This window comes from Protopterus annectens, chromosome 3.part1 (genome assembly GCF_019279795.1).
Source record: "Protopterus annectens isolate FY-2018-M chromosome 3.part1, PAN1.0, whole genome shotgun sequence".
In the NCBI taxonomy this organism is placed as follows: domain Eukaryota; kingdom Metazoa; phylum Chordata; order Ceratodontiformes; family Protopteridae; genus Protopterus; species Protopterus annectens.
Window position 1 is genome coordinate 1333808813 of NC_056732.1, and position 20894 is coordinate 1333829706.

The following is a 20894-nucleotide window of genomic DNA, read 5'->3' on the forward strand; positions in this document are numbered from 1 at the left end:
GTTGACCATTCCAAGAAAACGTTGTAGAGCCTGAACATTATCTAGTCCTGGCATCTCAAGAATGGCTGCTTGCTCGGACTGGTCTGGTCTCAAGCCAGTGCTAGTAAATAAATGACCTACATATGTAACTTCTGGTAGTCTGAATTTGCACTTCAGAGGATTGAGCTTTAAGTTCACTTCACGTGTTCTGTCTAGAACTTTCTTAAGGATTCTGTCATGTTCTGCTTCACCATTGCCTCCAATCATCTACTATTATGGCACAAGGATAACCTGAAAAAAAATTTCTCCATTGCATGCTGGAAGATTTCACTTGCAGAATTTATTCTAAATGGCATCCTGCGGAATCTATATCTGCCAAATGGGGTACTGAAAGTAGTCACTAATGAGGATTTGCGATGAAGCATCGCTTGGCGAAATTAACTTTTTGCATCCAAGACAGAAAAAACAGTGGCATTTGGTATTAGGGCTGCGACTTCCTCGACTGTACACATCGGATGATACGGTCTCTTTAATGCTTTGTTCAAATCTCTTGGGTCAATACATATTCTGATTTCGTCTGAGCCTTTTTCGCGAGCTGCTACCATGTACGACACCCATTCAGCTGGTTCTGTAACTGGACGAATTACACCTTGCTGCACCATTTTATCCAGCTGAGCTTTGACTTTATCCTGAATAGCTATCAATGCTTTTCTTGCTGGTCTGACTACCGGACTCACCTCTGGGTCTGACTTCATGGAATACACAACTGGAAGTTTGCCCAACTTGTCATCAAAAACATCAGCATACTCGGAGAAAGCAGCTTCAGTAAAATTGGAACTAGGATATGTGCTTACATGATTAACTTCTTTGGTAAAAGAAAGCAAATTAATTCTCAGACTGTCTCTGAGACCCAGTAATGACTGCACAGGTCTTCAGACTACATAAAATAACAAGCTGTAATGGTTCCTAGCCATATAACATGAAAGCACTACTGAGCCTTCGGTTTGAATTTCTTCACCTCCATACGCAACAAGTTCCACACAACTAGCCACACTGAGTTGTTCACCAGTTCTCACCTTAGCAGATGTGTCTGCTGACATAACATTACACTTTGAGCCAGTGTTCACTTTGAGCTTGGTGGACTTACCATTGATCTGGACAGTACAAAACACTTCATTCTTTGCCAACAAATTAACTGCATCAACTTTTTCACCAATTACTGATACACCAGCTACGTTGAAAATAGAATTGCAGCTGTCTATATGATCAACTTGCTTTTTCGAGTAATTCTTGTTTGCATCTGTGTGTGGTTTACTTGATTTGCAAAACCTTTGAAAATGGTTCAATTTTTTTACACTTGTGGCATTGCTGACCAAATGCTAAGCATTTTTCTCTTTTAAACTCATGATTGGCACCACAGTTGTAACAGTTAACAATAAAGCTGGATTTGGGTTTTGCCGACTCACCCTTGTACTGTAATGGGCATGTCCCTTTCTTAGAACTTGCTAGAAAACTGTTGTTTTTCCCAGGTAAGCCTGTAGGGGGTGGCAGCTGACGTGTGCTTAGGCCTGCTTCTGCTAGCCACGTGTTGCATGCTGTCTACATTTGCTCTGGAGCCTGCTGAAACCATGCTTTTATCACTTGTAAGCATACTTGTGTGCCTTTCTGTAACTTCATGGATTTGACAAATCTCAGTAGCTTTGCTCAGTGTTAAATTACTGTCATGAATCAAAATCTTTCGCACTGTAGCACTATTAATACCACACACAAGCCTGTCCTTTATCAACTCATCTTTGAAGTCACCAAACTAACACATTTAAGCTTTGTTTTTCAGGTCAGTTATATAAGCTGCAAGCATTTCCCCTTGCTCTTGATCCCTCATGTAAAACAAATGCCTCTCTAATGTAATAGTTGTCTGGGGGTTACACATTTACCTGAATTTGTGTTTCAAACACTCAGGGTCTTCCCTTAATACAGCCTGTACAATAATATGACAGTTTCACCTTCTCCCTCATATACTGCTGGTGCATATACAAATGAACACTCTCTTTCAATGGCTTCTCACCCAGCTAGATTTAATAAAATGAATGCCCTGGTGCATGCATCTTTGTTAGAATAAGCTGCTTGTATAAAAATATCATACTCATGCTCAGATATTCTCCAATTCTCTGCAATATTCTGATCAAACACCAATACTGAGGGTTTTCAAAATCCATCTGCCATATTAACACATACCAGCGAAGGCTTTTGCAAGTATGCATGAACATACACACATATACATATGCCAGAAATTTATGCCAGTATTTGTAACTATGCCCAATAGCACAACAAGGCTCTGAATAGCTGAACTTTGCAAAATAAGCCTCCCGGGCACTGTAATACTCTTGGAATCACTGTACTGTAAGAAATCACCTCTTATCAGTGTAAGAAATGTTTCAAAATAACTGCACTGTGGAAATAAATTGGGCAGAAGAAGTTCAGAATAAGAAACATTTCAAAGTAACTGCACTTTGCAAATAAACAGTACACAGCACACTGAAACTTCCCCAAAATGTCTGTACTTTGCTAAATAACTCTTTATAGTGCAAGAAAGACTCTGTAATGGCAGCATTTTGCAAATAGACACACACCCAGCACAAGAAACATTTCAAAATGGCTGTATTTAGACTGTACTTTACAAAATAGTTACAGTTTGCACACAAATAAACTCTTTAGAACAAATGAACAGTAATAAGCACACATTGCAAGCACTTTTACACACTTTGAGATACTTTGAATAAAAAGAAGTTATGTACTCACTATAACATTCCATCTGAGTAGTTATACTTAATTTTTCAGCAACCTGTGGGTATTCAGATCCATATCGGATCCGAGCCGGCAACTTTACAAGCATCTGCTTCAAGCTCTTCCCCCTTACCTATAACCCATCACCATCTCCTGCCTTCCCTCAGATCGAGTTTGCCACAACTCAAACCAATCAGCAACTCAACTTAGCATAGACCATACATGAAAAACTCATGAGAAGGTTCGGGGGAAGGAGGGTAAGAAGGTTGCAGAAAAATGAAGTATAACTAGGGGGTTGGGAGGGTGGCCTAATGTTTAAGGTGCTTGCCTTACAAATACAAGGTGCAAGGTTTGAGTCTCACAGTGGATAATTGCCTAGGCTTAAAATGGCTCGCAAGGGCAGTTAGTTTAGTACTAATCTATGAACCTATAAACTACTCAGATGGAACACCATGATGAGTACATAACTTCTTTATCTGAAGCAGTTAACTTCATTTTATCTGTAACTTCTGGGACAGAGTCCCCAGCTACTCAAACTCCTGGGAGGCCCTCATGGAAGGATATTCCTGAGCACCGCAGAGCCAAAGGATGCTCTCCCTCTGGAGATCAAATCCAACTTATAATGAGAAATGAAGGTATGTGACCTTGCCAAAGTTGCTGCCGCACAAATGTCATCCAATGAGACCCTAGACCAAAAGGCAGCAGTAGTCGCCATGGATCTGATAGAATGAGCTTTAACAGGACCAGGTGGAGACAAACCTTTGTCTTTGTAAATCTGCAAAATACATAGTGTAATCCATATAGCTAAGGAAACCTTGGAGATGGTTTTACCCAAAAAGGGCTTAGAAAAAGACACAAATAACTTGTCAGACTTACGGAAGGGCTTTGTTCTGTGTAAATAAAAATGAAGTTGTCTATGAACATCTAGCAAATGCAGTTTATATTCACCCTTGTACTGAAAATTTGGAAAGAAAACATGCAGGTTAATTGTTTGATTAATGTTTGATTCAGACGCCACTTTTGGTAAGAAAAAAGGGTTCGTACGGAGAGAAACCCTGTTCTTATGGAAGCTCAAGTAAGGGGGCATGACAGACAAAGCCTGAAGCTCAGAAACGCTTCCAGCTGATGTAATGGCCACTAGGAAGGTTGTCTTCCAGGATAAGAACTTCAAATCTACTGATGCTGCAGGTTCAAAGGGGGAGCAACTAAAGCCTGGAGAACAAAGTTAAGGTCCCAAGGAGGAACAGAGTCCTTAATTGGAGGACGCAAAAGAAAGGTGCCTTTAAGAAAAGCCTTACACAGTCTAGAAGAGACCAGGGCATTCATATTTTTGCCAACGTGGAAATTAGAAATAGCTGCCAGTTGCACCTTCACAGTGGAGGAACTAGCACCTTGCTGAAAAATGCTAGCTAAGAAATCAAACACTGCACAGACAGGGGGTGTAAAAGGATCCAGGTTTTCTGAGAAGCCCAAATAGAGAATTGTTTCCATTTACTGCAGTAAATTTTCCTAGTGGAAGCCTTATGAGATGCCAGCAGAATAGCTTTCACTGAAGACAAAAGACCGTGAGTCCTGGCAATCAAGGGAACTGGAGCAACCAAGCTGTAAACTTGAGGCTGTCCAGGTTGGGCGGAGAGGTGCCTGAGGGATGAGATATGAGATCGGGCAGGGATCCAGAATCCAAGGAGGAGCTAGAACATGAGACTAGAGGAAGGGAAACCTGACTTGACGAGGCCAGAATCAGAGTGAAGAACTCATTGCACTTCGCGTTGGAAGGAGATGCAAAGAGATCACAGCAAGGCTGTCCCCATGCAAGGAATATCTCCTCCACTATCGACTGTTTCAGAGACCACTCGTATGGCATTAGAATAACACAACTAAATCTGTCCGCTAAAATGTTGGAGTGTCACGGATATGCGTTGCAATCAGAAACCGAATGGTGGAGATTGCCCACTCCCACACTCTCATGGCCTCGCGACACAGAGGGTAAGATCTGGTTCCTCCCTGTTTGTTGATGTACCAGACTACCGACATGTTGTCTGACTGAATTGCAATAGTCCTTGGAGGAAGAACAGTGTGGAAGGCTTGCAACGCTAAAAGCACTGCTCTTATCTCCAGAACATTGATGTGCAATCTGGTCTCGATCTGAGACCATGTGCCTTGGACCGTCCTCCCCAGATAATGTCCCCCCACCCGAGCTGGGAGGCATCTGTGGTCACTGTGGCTTGGGCTGTGGGTGAAATAAATGGGCATCCCACTGAGATCTCTGGGAATTGGAGCCACCAGAGGAGTGACGCCCTGCAGGCTTTGCTGATTTTAACTGGATATTCCATGGGGAGATCTAGCCAAGACCACTGTATGGCTAGAGTCCATTGAAGAACACACATGTGAAGATGGGCACAGGGGAGGATAGAGATTGCTGCAGCCATTGAGCCCAGGGCTCTGAGAACGGCACCCGCCTTCAGTAACCTGGGGCCAAGAATTATTGATACATGAGCCCGTAGACTCTGGACCCTGTCTGGAGTTAGAAAGACTTTCAGGCAAAGGGTGTCCAGCCATGCCTCAATAAAGTCCAAGATCTGTACTGGGTCCAAGAGGGGCTTGGAAACATTGATACTAATCCCTAGCAGGTCTGGAAGATGAAGGAAGGAGTCTCTGGCTTGGCAAAGAAGATGCTTGGTGGAAGCAGTGAGGAGCCAATCGTCTAGGTAAGGGAATACCTGAATCCTCTGAAGCCTCAGATGAGCTGCTACAATTGCTATTACCTTGGTAAACACCCTGGGGGCTGTGGTGAGACTGAAGGGTAGGGCTCTAAACTGGAAATGACTGGCTCCCAGCTGGAAACAAAGGAAACTCCTGGAGTTTCTGTGAATCTTGATATGGTAGTAAACATCCTGGAGGTCTATCAAGCACATCCAGTCGCATTCTTGAAGATACGGTAGAATGGACTGGAGGGTGACCATCTGAAATTTCTGTTTGGCGACAGCCAGGTTTAAGGTTGATAGGTTCAAGATGGGTCTGAGGTCCCCCATCTTTTTTGGCACTAAAAAGAACCTGGAGTAAACGCCTGACCCAGACTGATCGAGGGGACCAATTCAATGTCTCGTTTGTGAAGCAGCTTGGAAACCTCTAGCGCTGCGGTCTCCCTTTGAGCGGGTGGAACATCTGGGAGGCACTTTGGTTGGATTGGAGGGGCAACAAACAGGATGGTGTAACCTCTGGATATTATTTGAAGCACCCAATGGTCTGCAGTTATGGACTCCCACACCGTTGGGTGCAATGATAACCTTCCCATAACTGCCTCCAAAGTAGAACAGTCGGGCAACCCCTCATGGCTGCTGCGCTGGCCTGTCCGAGAAGGGCTCCCTAGACCCAAAGTTTCTCAGACCCCCTCTGCCTCTGGGACGGTGTCTGTCATGTCCACCTCTGCCTCTAGGGGATGAGTTGTCCTGAGAGTCCCGAGAAAACTGTGATTTCCAGAACCACATCTTCTTTTGCCCTCTCTGATTCCTGGAAAAGGATCTTTGAGGACTAGAGAAGCAGAGTCCGATGGCAGACAAGGTCTTCCTGTCTTTTTCACTCTGTACAAGGGTGTCATGTACGGTATTCCCAAAAAGAGAAGAACCATCGAAGGGAGCATTCGTAAAAGATGCCTTGAAGGGGTCCGCAAACTGACACAGTCTGAGCCAAGCATGTCGCCTCATAGCTACGCTGGTCCCAGCCACCCTAGCTGCTCCTTCCATAGCATGGGAAAGGAGGTGAAAGGACATATTTGATACTGACTTCAGAGTCAACATTTCTGTGGAGAACAGATGCTTGTCATCCTGCGACAAAGACTCTGGGGGTGGCTCAGATAACTCCGTGACTAGGTCTCTCTGCAGTCATATAACATGTGCCAAGTAGTTCAGCGCTCAGATGGAAAATGTCGCTGAAGAATATACTCGCTTCCCAAATCGATCCACCGTCCTGGACTCCTTGTCCGGAGGGTGGACCGAGGAACTTTCCTGAGCCAGTTCCCTCTTGGTGGCTGCTGCAACCACCATAGCATCCACAGGGGATCCTTTATACCATGCCTGTCTGTCTGAGGGTGGAGAAAGAATCTTGTCTGAGCATTTAGGTATCAGCTCTATGGTGTCAGACTCCTTCCATGCCCAAGTGGTGATAAGATCCACCAGGGGATCTGTCAGCGGGGACACCCAGGACATAGATGGGCCCATGCCAAAAGCCTCCAGAAACACTGATTCATCTGTAGAAGGTTTTGGGGCTGACCACACTCCCCTCTGGCAAAGGATCTTCATGATGTCTCCAAAGGAGACATCCTCAGGAGGTGACCTGAGGGAACCTTCTCCTTCATCTAAATCAGTGTCTTCTGTCAAGGACTCAGGGGAGTCCAGGTGCCTCCTTTTGCACGTGTGCTTACGAGGAACCTCTTCAGTGGGACTCTCTGAAGAGGGCTCATGAGCCACGGGGGGTTCCACTAGGGAAGCACCTGGGGCTCCTCTAGCACGGGCTGTCCCTGAGACAAGCTGAAGGGAGTCGTAATCGAATCCATGGGAGTCTGGGCAGAATCCAAGGAAATAGGCTGGGGTCTTGATCCTTGAGAGAGAACCCTCTCCACCACGTTGAATGCCAATGGAGAGCGCACCTCCTTAGCACCCAACAAGGAGGAAGCTCTCCCCAGGTCCGCCGTGAGGATCGAGGTCATGGCTAGGGTAGCCAGAACTCCGAAGGAACGGCTTGGATCCGACAAAGTCGGAGCTGAAGACACCTCCATCCCCTTGGGTCCAACTCCCCGTTCTTGGCCCCGAGAGCTGCTCAGATCCGAACTGGTCGGATCCAAGGAACTCAGAGTAATTGCTGGAGTCGAGGTTGGACAAACCATCAGAGCTGAATCCCCAGCTCCAAAGATCCTCAGATCCATAAACCCCGAAAACTGCAGGCCGGATCGGTAAAGGAGAAATCGGATGAAAGAAGGGCATGGAGATCCCCCCTCCAGAGGGAGAGGGGCCTGGTAAGACTCCCATTTGGATTTGGGTCCGAATAAATCTCCTCATCATCCTGTCCATATCCATTTCAGAGAGACTCTGAGTCGAGCTCGAGGAAGGGACCAACTCAGATTTGGCTGATCACTGGGAGGATCTGAAGGAAGGCCTCGGCTCTGAAGGCTCCGTCAGCTACAGGGAGAATCTGGGGGAGTAGAGCCAAGGAGACACAGGTCTCAGTACCTTGGAAGGTGGGCTGGGGAAGGACTTCTGAGCCGGAGACCATTTACGGGGGCCTATCCCCTTTCTTCTCTCTGTCTCTCCTGTCTGTATCTTTTCTTTTGTCTCTCCCTTTTGCATCAATTTCAGCAGGTCTAGCAGGAGGGTGAGTTCCAGCCTGGGGGGGGGGGGGGGGTTGGGCAGGAGTTGCAGAAGCCAAGGCCGAGGTTGAAGAGTCCAATGGGGAAGCAGGGAGCAGGCCTTTAGCCACCAGTTTGGTCTTTCTATCCTTCAGAGCCCTCAGATTGAATCCAGCACACACACTGCACTGGGCAGATAAATGGGCTATGCCCAGGCAAACAACACATAGAGTGTGACCATCCCCCGGTGAAAGCTTATGGCCACACTCTGTGCATTTTGTGAAGGTAGGGTTTGGCTGATCCAACATTTTCACACACACAAAGTCACACCTACCAAACACCAACACTATTGACCATGCACACCTATAAGGAAGGGAAGGGCCTACCCAATAACTACCTCACAAACTAAAACTTTTTTTTTTTTATAACCAATGAACAAGCATTTAGGGGGAGGAAAGGGAACTAACGATAAACTTTCTCACTCACACAAGAAAAAAATATCCCCAAAAACATTTACAAAACCCTAAGGCTCAGAGCTACAGAGACCACGATGCTGATGCACGAAGCGGCAAACGTGATCTGGTGGAAGGCAGGAGATGATGATGGGTTATGGGTAAGGAGGAGGAGCTCGGAGCTCAGAACAGATGCTTGTAAAGTTGCCGACTCAGATCCAATATGGATCTGAATACCCACAGGTTGCAGATAAAATGAAGTTAACTACTTCAGATCTCTAGTTATGCCCTAAATACAATGCGAATAGTAGTCATGATAAAACACAGTACTTTTCCAAAAAACATGCAGGAACCTTGCTTTATTTATGCTTAATACATGCAGGCACCTTGCTTTATTTATGCTTAATGTGTCCTTTTTGCCCTTAATTACATTTGTTTTACTTGTTTAATCTCTTTTTCATGCCCTTTTTGCTTTAACAGGCTTAGTTTGCAATTCCATGGTAATTCTGAACCCCCTTATGTGTTTTTCTGATAATCATTTTATCAGATATCTTAATTTTAAACATTTTGTTTAATTAATAAATCTTTTGTGCCTCTCGCCTGTTTAATAATGTGGTTTGTACCCTTGTAATGCTCTGTTTTATCTTTTTCATAAAATAAATAGTTTGTGCAAGTTTTCATTACATTTGGTTCATTTCTGGCCCTTTTTCATGCTTGTTTCTCTTAGTTTACCTTCACTGTTAACTCTGCACCTCATAGCTCTGGAAAGCAGTCTCTGGAATCCCACTTCTGACACCATGTCGCTCATCTAGTCAGGATAAAATAGATGAGTCTTTGTGGATTCTGTTCAAGCAACTTTATTATGTACAAACATATCAGGACTAAGGCTTAACAACTTTAACTTAGATAAACTTATAAGCAAACCAGCTATTATATGCATACATGCTCACTCAATGGCTGCACTCACAAAATGGCACTGAAGCTAGCACATGCTGGCTATTTATATGCATGTGCCAACCTTGTAATGCTTCTTAAAGGTACAACATACACACACTATTTAACAGTAAGTACATAACTTTCTTATCTGATGTTGTCTGTTTCATCTGACTAAACCTTTAGGACAGATTCCCAAGCTATCAAAAACACATGTGTGGTATCAAGGATAGATATTCCTGAGAATGGTGGAGCTGAAGGAAGTACGGGACCTGGACTGTACTTACCACTTGCAGTGAGACACAAATGTGTGGACAATAGACCAAGTAGCTGTGACACATATCTTATCAACAGAAACCCTGCACACAAGAGCAGTAGAAGTAACTATTGCCCTTGAAGAATAAGACTTTGTTTTTTATGCAAGGATAGTCCCAACTTTTCATATACAAACATTATACATTAATGCCACCTTGATAGGGTGAGTTTTGAAACACTTGGTCAACTTTCACTTTAGAGAAACAGCTGATCAGATTTTTTAATGTCCTTAGTTCTGTTTAAATAAAATCTGAGTTGTCTATCAGTATCAACAAATGTAATGTTTATTCTCCTTTATTAATTTTTATTAGAAAGAACACTGGTAGATTGATAGTCTGATTAAGGTTCATTTCGGATGCCAGCTTTGTGAGAAAGTTGGAATTCATTCTTAAAACACCCTGTCCTTATGGAGGACCATATATTGAGGTTTACAGGACAACGTTTGCTGTTCTGAAATCCTCCTTGTGGAAGTAACAACCACCAAGAAAGATATTTTAATTCTACCATGGTTGCAGGTTCAATGGGGGCTTGAGTTAAGCCTGAAGCATGACAGTAATATCTCACAGAGGAACCAGGTCCCTAACAGAGGCTGTGATGCCCCTGCACTGGCCCAGTAATCAAGGAGCCTCAATCCTCACCACTGGCAACAGGTAGGGGATAGACACATTGGAGGATGTACACATACAGTAAAGTGCAATTTTCCTTAAGAGCACACAGAGATTACACTCAATCTGGGGCCGGTTTCTCCCTCTTTCCCCAGATCCCCAATAGGACTCCCCATTGGCACAGCTACAGAGTTGACATCTCAGCTGAGTGGTCAAGCCAAAACCTCCAGCACCCTCTCTGTCCAACCAGTGCTTTATATCCCTGCCCAAGTAGCTGACACACAAACACTTTGAGATTTGATTTATATACAAACACACAGACACCTGGGAAAGGCCAGCACAGGTTTACTAGCTATGCCTCCTTCTGCCCAGACTATAAGGTAGTTATCACTGCCACCAACCACTTTTATCAACTACTCTAGGCCTTTAACAAAGGGCGTCCAATCCTACTTTGTAATGTTACTAATAATCCAAATGGTAGTTTTGACCAAGTGCCAGGCTATTAGGAGTGGCCTGCACAGTGTCACTAAATACATATGCAAGTACTCTAAGTGCTTAAATACGTCTCACAAGTATCAGCCAGAAAGATAGGTTTAAATATATTTAATAATAAATAATAAAAGAACAAGACAATACTCAGTAAAATCAACACAGTAACTTCAGAGTTCAGAATCACAGGAAATATTTTAAAACAACATTGCAGGACAGTCTCAAATAAATACAGAAAACATCTAAGCTAAACTTTACTACATTCTTATCGATATCTAAAAGAGATACTATGTCCTAAATAACTTACTTACAAAGCAAGGCAAGTGCAGATGGTAATGGTGAGTGGACAAACATTACTGCTGGATCAACTTGTATGACATCACTCTTTGTCACCTGACTTCAGTTCCCAGGTTAAACAGAAACTTAACAGAATTTAACATCTCTGTGTGAGAAATACATATCTCTCAGAACTGTGCAGCTGCTAGGAAGTCACAAAGCAATAGAACACTTTCTACATTTTAAACCTAGTAATTACTTGTCTTTCAAGACAATACAAAAACTCCTAGCTCTAAACATTGTGTCTGCTATTGAAACAAAACGGAGAGATAACATCTTTTGTTTATGGCCCAGCTATAAAATAACTTAAACTCAACTATTCTTAAATTTTGCAAGTTAATCTTCTATGTTCCAGCATGGTACACTGTGGATACATCTTAGCTCAGTACATAATATACAGTTCTGTATAAATCATATCAGTATTCACAAATGACATAGAATTATTTACAAAATTCCAGATAACTGGGCTGGCAGCATGACAGGGGCCATACAAGTAAAGTTCCTTTCAGAAAGGCTTTACAAATCTTTAGAGAAGCATTGTGAGTCTGACTGTGTCTAATGTTGAAAGTGGAAAGGACTGCTAACCAAAACTTGATTTTTGAAAAGCTAGAGCAGTTTTGGAAAAGATCTGACCAAATAAATTCCAAGATAGATGGAAGAGGTGTTGGAAAGGGATCTAATCCCTTAGAAGATGCCCAAATAGTAAAACCTTTCCACTTACTAATATATACTATTCTAGCATTTGGCTTTTGGACATAGATAAGATGTGAATCACAGAAAGGAATGGCATGGCATCCATGACCACCATTAGAATTGGAAGAACCATGTAATTAGCTTCAAGATCTTTAGATCTAGGTGAGGTTGCCCAAATGGGTGACTCAAGAGGTCTGGATGGTAGTCCAATGTCCAGGAAGGATGTACTAAATGAGGCCAGAGGAAGACAAACCAAACCTGCCAGGACTAAAAGGCAGTAATGAGGATTACCCTGGACTTGCACCTTCTGTCTTTCTGAATAAATTATGTCATCAGGGTATGGGAGGAAAGACATACAGATGACTCAGGGGCTAATTGTAGACTACAGCATCCCTTGGTGATTGACCCTGTGGAGAGATCAGGGCAAAGTAACTGCTGCAGTTGTGGTTTAGATAAGAAGCAAAAAGATCACAGCAGGTTTGGCCCCAGTGACCAAAGATTTGCATCACCACTGTCTGATTGGGGGACCACTAGTGAGGCAAAAGAATGGACCACCTCAGTTTGTCCACTAGAACACTGGAAGTCCCCAGAATGTGCACTGCTATAAAAAAGCATTAGGAAGACATAGCCCAGTTCACATTCTCATGGCTGCCCAGTAGAGTGGATACAAACAGATTCTTCCTTACTTGTTGATGTACCACACTACTGCCATGTTGTCCATCTGGATGGAAATCACAACTTTGGCAAGGAAGTCATGTAAAGTCTGCAACACAAGGAGGACTGCCCTCATCTACCAGATATTGATGTGAAGACTGGCCTCCATGGATGATTAAGAACCTTGAAGCACATTCCCTTTGAAATTCCCCCCATACCCCTACCCAAGGGGGAAGCATCCATGGTTACTGTAGCCACTGGAGATGGAGGGGAGAATGGTTGACCTTCCAACACCACTGGGAAGGTCAACCACCAACTGATAAGAGTCTTGGAAACTGATGTTGGATGAATTTGGGTATGTAGCAAGTATGACATGAGGGACCACTGAACTGACAGAGTTGCTTGAAGAATTCTCATGCAATATCTCCCCAGGGCAACTAGGATGATCACTGAGGCCATCGAGCCTAGCAGCCAGATAATACATTTTAAAGGAGGAAAGGGATGATGAAGAACCTGTGAAGCTACCTGATGTAGGAATGGAATCTTGGACTCTGGAAGTTCAACTACTTGACTGATTGTATTCAGTTGGCATCCAATGAACTCTGTCTGTTGCGTAGGTGTCAACTGACTCTTTGCATGATTAATGGTATTTCCCAATTGCTGGGCTAGTTGGAGAAAGAAGTCCCTTGTTGGACCAAATATCCCTGGTTGGAGCAGTGAAGAACCAATTGTCTAAATATTTGAACATCTGGAATCCTAGCAGTCTGAGATGTGCAGATAGTACTGCCACTCATTTGAACACCTTGGGGGCACTGTAGTGAGACGAAAGGGCAGTGCCCTAAACTGGAAGTGACTGGCCCTCAGATGGAAATGAAGATATCTCCTGGACTGCCTCGCTAATTTTGATATGACAGTAGGCAATATGAAGTTCTATATATCACATCCAGTCTTCATTTCTCAGAAGAGGTAGAATGGACTGATCCATGACCATCCAGAACTTTGTCTGTTTTATGAACTGATTGAGGTGATTTAGGTCAAAAATGGGCCTGAGGTCCCCCTTTTTTTTGGAACTAAAAAGAACCTGGAAGAGACTCTGGATGCTAACTGGTCTGGGGACACTTGCTGGATTACTTTTCTTTCTAGCAGCATGTTTTCCTCTTCTGCTCTGGATTCCATATGACTGTGTGGTACATCTGGAATCCTTCTCTTTTGAAGAGGGAAAGGAAAAGGAATAGTATTTGCTCTGGTGATTATCCTCTGCACCCATGTATCTTGTGTTATGGCCTGCCAGACTTGAAGGTTCAGGGATAAGCATCTCCGTACTGTTTCTAGAGTGTGGTAATCAGGCAATCCTTCAGGAGCTCTGATAGGATTTCTTGGTGAGATGACCACAAATCACTGATTCTGTGGTCAGCCCCTGCCTTTGGAGTGACATCTGTTAAAACTGCTTCTCTCTGCTCTGGGAGGGTCTGTCCAATGAAGCATCTTCATTAAAACCCTAGGACTTCCTGAATCACATCTTCTTCCTCCCTTTCTGGTTCCTACAGAAGAACATTGAGGGATGGAAAAGCAGATCCCAATGGCAGACAGGGTATTACCATCTTGTTCACTCCTCGTAAGTGTTTTCTTCACTTATGGTCTGAAAAGCATTGGACCATCAAAAGATGCATTAATGAAGGATGTCTTAAAGCCTTCCTCAAAGTCACACAACCACATCCAGGAGTGTTGGTGGATGGCTATGCTAGTGCCTGCTGCTCTAACAGTAGGGTCAGCTGCCTTAAAAAGAGAAACAGTGGACATCATTTGAAGTGTAGACATCTGAGACTCCTCTGTCTTCTGGAATTCAACCATTAAGTTATCATAAAGGGACTTGGTAAGCTCCTTGGTTGGATCCCTCTGAACAAGTGCCATATGGGCAAGATAGTTCAATGCACTGAGTGCAAAAGACATTGCCGCATATGTCCAATTTCCACACCTGTCCAACACCCCTGACTCCCTGTTAGGAGGAGGGGCAGACATATTCTCTTCTGAGAGTTCCTTCATTGTGGCTGGTGCTACAACCATTGCATCTACCAGTGGAACCTTGTTCCAGTGCTTCTTTTCTTTAGGAGTGACCAAGATCTTATTTGGTTTCTTTGGGATCAGCTCCACCACACCAGAGTCCTTCCATGCCCACTGAACCACCAGATCTGTGGGGCCATCAGTGGGCAGCATCACCCAAGAGGTAGATAAGCCAGCTCCAAATGCCTCAGGGAACACAGACTCATCAGGAGAGGGCTTTTCAGTGGACCAACCCCCACCTCGTTCATCAATTCTAGGATATCACCAAAGGTGACATCTTCCAGAGGAGATTGTGGGAACCCTTCACCATCATCCAAGTCTGTGTCTTTTTTTTTTCCAAACACTTTTATTGAATTATTACTTGTACCATAGACAAATTTACATGTATATAAAAGCAATCAAACTATATTAACATAAACATTATACCTCACATATATTGCTATATATCATGTACCCTAAGCAATATTACATAAATTATTCAATTCCTGACTTTTTTAAACATGAAGCATCTTTATTAACATCACTTACTACATAGGCAATCATACATTTATATAAATGAAAACAAGCCACACCAACACAATCCTAGTTGCAAGCATTCTATATCACGAACCATACTGACACACTTCCAGTTGCAAACATTATACTTCACTTATAATATACCCAATCTTTCTCACTCAAACATTACATAGCTCATTTAAGTCCTGCCGCCCTTTAGACTTCATTCAATCCTTGTATGTGTTGTTCCCACAATTCCCATTTGTCCTATGTAGTTTGCTCCTACCCTTTTCTAAAGATCTCAGTTCCAGTTGTTTTATCTCTGTTACTATAGAATAAACAGCAAATAAAACACAGTGCAGCAACCAGGGCAAACGGCATAAAAACAAAGAGGCTCCGTAAAAAATAGAAGTTATGTTCTTACCATAACGTTCCATGTTAGTTGTCTTCTTCTCGCCTTCTTCTTGCTGGATGGGTTCGGAGCCGACCTCGGCTCCGACTCGGCCACTGTAAAAGCTCGAGAGTTGGTTCCACCGGCTCGAGGCTCCCCTTATATCCCACAATGCTAGGCGAGAGTTACCTCAGATCTCGTTTGTAAGCTAACCCCAGCTTATAATAGTAACAGAATAACTCTAAACAGAGTCCACCTCTAACAACAGGAAGAAAGAAGGGTGACCTACATCCTGAACCAGGAAATATGCATAACAGCATATGCCTAAGAAAGAGGTGGTAGAAAGAGAGGTCACAATCACAACTCCTCTAGGTCTGTCCAGGCCAGGGGGAAGGAGGGTGGGGCCAAGAAGAAGCGAGAAGAAGACAACTAACATGGAGCGTTATGGTAAGAACATAACTTCTATATGTTAAGTTGTCTATCTCGCCTTCATTCTTGCTGGATGGGACCGTCCCTAGCACCTTGTCCCGGGTGGCCTAACGGAACAGACTCCTGAGAACAGTGGAACCAAAGTTAGCTCTATGCCTAGAAGCTAAGTCCAACTTATAATGAGAAATGAAAGTGTGAGGAGTAGCCCAAGTAGCCGCTGCACAAATGGTGTCAATAGGCAGTCTGTCTTGGAAGGCTAAAGAAGTAGCCAAAGCTCTGGTGGAATGGGCCTTAGGTTTATTAGGCAGTGTTTGGTGTCTAATTTCATATACAAGGGAAATCAAAGATGTTAGCCATCTGGATAATGAAACCTTTGAAACTGAAAGTCCCTTTCTGCTTTCCATAGGAGACAAACAGCTGATCAGATTTTCTGAATTGTTTCGTTCTATCCAAGTAGTACCTCAATTGACGATGAACATCCAGGCAGTGTAATTTTTGTTCAGACCTATTGGAATATTCTGGAAAAAGACAGGAGGTCAATGCTTTGATTTAGATTTGACGTCGAGACCACCTTAGGCAAAAAGGACGGGTTAGTTCGTAAGGATACTCTGTCCTTATGAAACAATAGATAAGGAGGTCGACAGCTGAGTGCTTGAAGCTCTGAAACTCTTCTAGCTGAAGTAATAGCTACCAGAAAAAGAGTCTTCCATGATAGCAATTTTAAAGAACAGGAGACTGCAGGTTCGAAAGGGGAAGAATCAAAGAAGCAAGAACTAAATTTAGGTCCCAAGGAGAAGGAGGATTTCTTATAGGAGGTCTGAGAAGAAAAACTCCTTTCAAAAAGGCTTTGCAAAGCTTGTGGGACATTAAGGCAGATTCAGAAATACCCACATGAAAGTTAGAAATAGCTGCCAATTGAACTTTAAGAGTAGAGGAGATGAACCTGCATGGAAGAGTTCAGCTAGAAAATCAAGGACTAATTGGATGGAAGCAGTGAAAGGATCTATGTCCTTTTCTTGAGCCCAATATGTGAAGCGTTTCCACTTACTCAAATAAATCTTCCGAGTGGAAGATTTATGGGAAGCTATCAAAATATCTCGAACAGAGTGAGATAATTGAGGAAGCCTGGCTAAGGTTGGAACTGGAGGAACCAAGCAGTGAGGTTCAGAGAGGGAGGGGCGATGAAACTGACCCGACTGATGGATCAAAAGATCTGGAACTAGGTCCAGATTCCACGGTCGCTCAAAAGAAATTGATGTAGAAAGGGGAACCACACCTGTCGAGGCCAGTAAGGAGCAATGAGGATCAATGAGGCGTTCTGAGCGATAGCTTTCTGTATCACTTGAGAGATTAGTGGGAAGGAGGAAATGCATACAGAAGTCCCGGGGCCAAACTTGGACTAGAGCGTCTCTGCTGGGTTGGCCTGGTAAAGGGAATAGAGTGAAATATTCTCTGCACTTGCTGTTTTGGGGAGTAGCAAAAAGATCGCAGCAAGGCTGACCCCACTTGAGGAAAATTTCTCTCACAACAGAGTCTTTCAGAGACCACTCGTGAGGCATGAGGATAGCTCTGCTCAACTTGTCCATAATGTGATTGGACTTCCCGGGGATGTGCATTGCTATCAGAAACCGCTGAGAAGAAATCGCCCATTGCCACAGTCTGAGTGCTTCTCGACACAGGGGGTATGACCTGGTTCCGCCTTGTTTGTTGATGTACCACACTACAGACATATTGTCTGTCTGGATTGCAATCGTTCCCAAGGGAAGAGAGTCTTGAAGGGCTTGCAACGCTAAAAGCACTGCTCTCATCTCCAGAACATTTATGTGCAAGTGGCATTCGTTTGGTTGCCATGTGCCCTGGACCGTCCTGCCCTGATAATGCCCCCCCCACCTGATCAGGGAGGCATCCGTTGTCAGAGTAGCAACCGGAAGGGGTGGAACAAAGGGTCTTCCCAACAAGAGCTGAGGGGAAGACATCCACCACATGAGATGATTTTTGCACGCTTGCGTGATCATAATGGTGTAAGACATTGGAAGTTCCTGGTATGACCATTGAGTAAAGAGCATCCATTGAAGGATCCGCATGTGGAATCTGGCTAATGGAAGCAGAGGTATGGCCGCCATAATTCCCAACACTTTCAGAACTAACCTGGCTTTGATTCTGTTGTTGTTGAAAGAGTGAGACCAGTTTGTGAATGTCTGTTATTCTCTGATGTGTTAGTCTACAGACATGTCTACTGTGTCTAGATTTGCGCCTATGAAAGTAATAGCACGACAAGGCGACAAAACAGACTTTTCGCAATTTATTGAAATGCCTAGCTTTTGACAAATGCGAAAAGTGTAATCCCTGGCCATCAGAAGGAGATGCTTGGTGGGAGCTGTGAGGAGCCAGTCGTCCAAATATGGAAACACCTGGAATCCTTGTCGTCTCAGGTGAGAAGCTACCACTGCCATGCATTTGGTAAACACCGGGGCAGTGGTGAGACCAAAGGGCAGGGCCCTGAACTGAAAATGACTGGTTCCCAGCCTGAAGCGGAGGAATCTTCTGGAGCGTCTGTTCATTTTTATGTGATAGTACACATCCTGAAGGTCTATAGAGCACATCCAGTTTCCTTTGCCCAAGAGGGGAAGAATGGATTGCAGCGTGACCATCCGAAATCTTGTTTTCTTGACTGATCTGTTCAAGATACTGAGATCCAAAATTGGTCTCCAGTCCCCTGTTTTCTTTGGAACTAAAAAGAACCTTGAGTAGATTCCGGATCCTTGCTGGTCTGCTGGAACTGGCTGAATTGCTCTTTTTGCAAGCAGTTTTGAAATTTCCAAAACCGCTAGATCCCTTTGAGCGGTGGAACATCTGGAAGGGATTTTTGATTGGTTTGGAATGCAAAGAAAGGGATAGAATAGCCTTGAAATGACGGACTGTACCCATTTGTCTTGAGTCAGGGATAGCCAGGCTTCTGGGTACAGTGACAATCTTCCCCCGACTGCCTCCGAAGGTGGGCAGTCGGGCAACACCTCAGGGATGCTGAAAGGGCTTGTCAGAGAAGGCTTCCCGATTGCCCTGGTTCTGCGGACCCCCCCTGCCCCTAGGGCGACGTCTACCATTGTTATTCCCGCCTCTGCCTCTGGCGGGAAGACGACTCTGTGCGTCAGGCGAAGTCCCTTGAGATTGTTTACGGAACCACATCTTTCCACCTTTCTGGCCTTTGGGGTAAGGCCTAGAAGGAGTAGAAAAACGGACTCCGACGGCAGAAAGGGTCTTGCCATCAGTTTCGCACCTAGTCAAGGTTTCTTTCACTTGAGGACCAAAGAGATGATCCATCAAGCGGGAGTTAGTGAAAGGCGTCTTGAAGGGGTCCATAAATTGCATAGCCGCATCCAGGCATGCCTACGTAAGGCAACACCTGTCCCTGCGGCTCTACTCGCTCCATCAGCCACGTAAGAAAGAAGACGCATGGAGGAGTTGGTTATGGAGTTAAGGGTAGCCAGCTGCGTGTTCATCTTATCTTGAAACCCCGCAGCTGTAGGGTCCTTTAACATTTCACTCGCTTCCTTGATCAAGTCCCTTTGAAGGCAGTAAAATGGCATAGGTAGTTCAGCGAACGCATGGTAAATGTCGCTGACGAGAACATCTGCTTCCCGTACCTGTCCATGGACCTAGATTCCTTGTTAGGTGGATGGACAGGTACTGAAGGATCAGCTAGCTCCTTCTTAGTGGCAGCAGCTACCACCATAGCATCCACAGAAACTCCTTTTGTTAAGAACTGTTTGTCTGCTGGTGCCGTTATGAACTTGGAGGGTCTCCTGGGAGTGGGGTCCACTGAATCAGGAGCCGTCCATGCCTTCTTAGCAACCACCTGCATGAGGGGGTCAAGGGGGACACCCAGGAGGTGGAAGGGCGAGAGCCAAGATACACAGATTCATCCTCCGAAGGGCTGAGGGCTCGCCAATTTCGCCGCTGTTTCAGGATCTCTAGAATGTCTGCAAATGAGACATCTTCAGAAGGGGAACGGGGAACCCTCAGAATCATCTAAATCTGTGTCAGACGTGATGGACTCAGGTGAGTCAATGTGTTTCCTCTTACACTTCCTCTTCCGAGGGGGCTCTTCTGCCAAATCAAGAGGCCTCGGAAGAGGATGAAATCCCCACATGGGGTTCCTGAGGAGCTGGCTCTCTGCGGTCCGGGATGAGGGAGTGAGTCGACTTGACCTGAGGCACCGTAGAGGGAGGGGCGGACAGAGCCAACTGTGGAGTAGAGCCAGGCTCTAACACACTCCGCATGACCTCGAATGCACCCCTGTCAGGCAAAGCCAGAGGTCCCCGCTCCGAGAAGCTAAGAACCTCCCTCGGCACCGACAGTGATGGCTCCGAGGCCGATGTCGGAGCCGAACTTACCAGCGCCGAAGCACCGAGAGGGAGAGGGGGGTCGGACAAGGGTCGATGCCACTCACCCCTCGAGCCGACGAGGGAAGTCCGGCGCCGAGATTCTTCCAAGGAAGAAATCGGAGCCGGCGGAGCCGAGGAGAATTGTATGGGCGCCGACGCTATCACAGTCTCGGTTCCGGCGACCCGGCTCCGAGCTCAAGAGAGTCGAAGGAGGAATATATTGATGGACGGGGCAGGCATCAACTGATGAGTCGGGCTCTGAAGCATCTGGGCCAGTGCCTCGGACTTAAGAAGTCGACTCACTACCCTCTGAAGGTCATGATCCGACAGCCTCGATGACCTAGAGGAGTGAGATCTTTGGCTCGTTCAGACAGCAGGGGAGATCCTGGAGCCGAATGAGCGGAGCCAAGGGATGGTGACCTGGACCTCTTCCTAGTTGTCGGCTCCGAAGGTCTGGTCGGAGCCGACAGGAATTTCTAATACCTCGGCTCCAGCCGGAGCCGAGGAACCACAGAAACTGTGGACTGAGACTCATCGGCTCCAGCCGGAGCC